The 3049-nt window shown below is 33.1% G+C and overlaps 1 non-coding gene across 1 annotated transcript; it reads right to left on the minus strand.

Annotated features, from left to right (window-relative positions):
* Positions 1–685: 685 nt before the first annotated feature.
* LOC140632844 (U6 spliceosomal RNA) lies at positions 686–792 on the minus strand. Its single transcript, XR_012030512.1, has one exon. It is a non-coding gene; the product is annotated as a U6 spliceosomal RNA (small nuclear RNA).
* Between the last annotated feature and the right edge of the window lie 2257 nt (positions 793–3049).

A 3049-nucleotide genomic window follows, 5' to 3' on the forward strand; every position in this document is an offset into this window, starting at 1 on the left:
AGTTTTTTTTTCTTATTTTTTTTTAAATTTATCTACGATAGTCACACAGAGAGAGGCAGAGACACAGGCAGAGGGAGAAGCAGGCTCCACGCACCGGGAGCCCGACGTAGGATTCAATCCCGAGTCTCCAGGATCGTGCCCCGGGCCAAAGGCAGGCACCAAACCGCTGCACCACCCAGGAATCCCAGACAAGGTAGTTTAAAGTATCAATTATATTTCTCACAGTTCTGGAGGCTGTAAGTCTGAGATCAGCCTGCCAACATAGTTAGGTGAGCCCTCATCTGGTTTACAGAGTTCTTGTATCCTCATATGGTGAAAGGGCCTAGGAAACCTTGTGACATCTTCTATAAGATCATTAATCCATTTCATAAGAGCTCCACACTTATGACCTAATCACTTCCCAAAGGCTCCACCTACTAATATCATAATATGGTGATAATTTCAAGATATCAATCGGTGGAGGAGAGACACAAACAGTCAGACCATAGCACAGTGTTAAAAAGGAAGGGGGAAGGGAGAAAGCAAGCATTTTGCCTCATTCCAAACATAGTGAGAAAACATTTAGTCTTTTACCATTTATACATGATGATAGAGTAAGGTTTTTATAAGTGCCCTTTATCAAGTTGAAGTTTCTCTCTATAGCTAGTTTGCTTTACTTTTTTTTCTTTAAACTAGAAATTACTTTTAAAATATGTGACACTTCCTGAATTTGCCTGTCATCCTTGCACAGGGACCATGCTAATCTTCTCTGTATTGTTCCAATTTTAGTATATGTGTTGCTGATGCAAGCACTGTTTTATTTTTTTTAAGCATGAATGCTATTGAAATTTGTCAAAAGTTTTATCTGCATCTACTGAATCATGTGGTCATTTTTTATTTCTTCTTCTGGCAATGTGATAAATTTCACAGACTGGATTTTGATTGTTAAAACAACTTTGTATTCCTGAGATAAATATGACTTGGTCAGAGAATATTAACCTCTTTTTATTGTTGAATTGGACTTGCTAATATTTTGCAAGGGATTTTGCTTCTGTGATCATGAGAGCCTTATTGGTAGTTTTGTTGTTTTTGGAATCAGAATATTTCTTAAATGAGTAAGGAAGTTTTTCCTCTGTTTTCTAAAAAGATTTGTATAGGACTGGTATTCTTCTGTACATATTTGATAGAATTTGCTTACTGAAAATATCTAGACCTCAATTTTGCTTTATGGTAATGTTTTTCATTATTAGTTCAATTCCTTTACTTCATATGGAGCTATTCAGGCCATTTATTCTTGGTATGTGTCCAATTCATATAAGTTATCTAATTATTGATATAGACGTTCATTATATTCCATTATTATCCTCTTAATATCTGTAGAAACTGTAGTAATGTCCCCTTTAAAATTCCCAATATTGGTAATTTGTGTCTTTTCTGTTTTTTATCATTCTTGCTAGAGGCTTATGAGTTTTATCAATCTATTCAAGAAACTGGCTTTTGGTTTCATCGAATTTCTCTATAGTTGGTCTATTTTCTATTTCATTTATTTCTGCTCTTTGTTGTGATGTTACCTTCTGCTTTTGATTTAATTCATTCTTCTTTTTCTAACCCTAAAAAACATTTTTATTGAAATATATTACACCATACAACCCAACAACTTAAAATGTACAATTTGGTATCTTTTAGTACATTCACAGAATTATGTATTATTCATCATCACGCAATTTTAGAACATTTTCATTACCCCCAAAAGAAGTCCTATATACCTTAGCCAACACTTCCTAATTACCCCATCTCCAGGCAAACCCTAATCTTTTCTCTATAGATTTGTCTGTTTTGGACATTTCATATATATGGAATCATATAATATATTGTCTTTAGTGACTGATTTTTCACTTAGTATATGTTGTCAGGGCTCATCCATCTTATAGCATGCGTCAGTACTTCATTCTCTCTCATTGCTGAGTAATACTTCATTGTATGGCTTTTTTAGTTTCTTAATGTAGAAACTTAGGTTATTAATTTTAGACCTTTCTTTTTCCTAATGTAGGTAGTAAGTACTCCAAACTTTCAGGTAAGCACTAATTGTTTCCATGATACTTACTAAGGGTTTTCTCTATTCTTCTCTAATTAAATATATTTATTTTATGATATTTTTGTTTTTATAATGTCCTTTAATATTCCAAGAAAAAATAATAGGATAAGAAATCTATTTATCTATCAGGCTCAACTGCAATACTCCTTGGAAAAAAATTGAGGAGGAAGTTTTACTTGTGGAATTCTTTTAAAATTCTTTATTTAAATTCATTCAGTTAACATGTACTCTATTATTAATTTCAGGGGTAGAATTTAGTGATTCATCAGTTGCATATAACACTCAGTGCTCATTACATCAAGTGTTCTCCTTAATGGCCATTCCAGTTATCCCTCCCCCACTCACCTTCCCTCCATCAACTCTCATTTTGTTTCCCAGAGTTTAGCATCTCTTATGGTTTGCCTCCCTGTTTTCATCTTACTTTATTTTGCCTTACTTCTCCTATGTTCATCATTTTGTTTCTTAAATTCCACACGTGAGTCAAATCATATGGTATTTGTCTTTCTCTGAATTTCTTAAAGAAAATACTTCATCACAATTAATTAATTTCTATCAGCTATTCTTCATCAGACTGCTGAGATCAGGGTTTCTCAACTTTGGCACTATTGACACTTGGGGCTGATAATTCTTTTCTTTCTTTTGTCTTTTCTTTCTCTCTCTTTCTTACATATACTTGACATAAGATTATATTCATTTCAGATGTATAATGACTCAATATTTATATATATTGTGAATCATCATAATCTTTAACATCCATCATCACACATAGTTACACTTTTTTTCTTATGAGGATTTTTAAGATTTACTCTCTTAGCAACTTTCAAATATACAACACAGTATTATTAACTATAGTTATGATGGTATACATTATATCCTCAGGATTTATTTATTTTAAAACTGGAAATTTGTACTTTTTGACTACCCTCACCCATTTCACCCACCCACCTCTTCCCCCTTAACTCTGGCAACCACCAA

Source organism: Canis lupus, chromosome 4 (genome assembly GCF_048164855.1).
Source record: "Canis lupus baileyi chromosome 4, mCanLup2.hap1, whole genome shotgun sequence".
NCBI classification, from domain to species: Eukaryota; Metazoa; Chordata; class Mammalia; order Carnivora; family Canidae; genus Canis; species Canis lupus.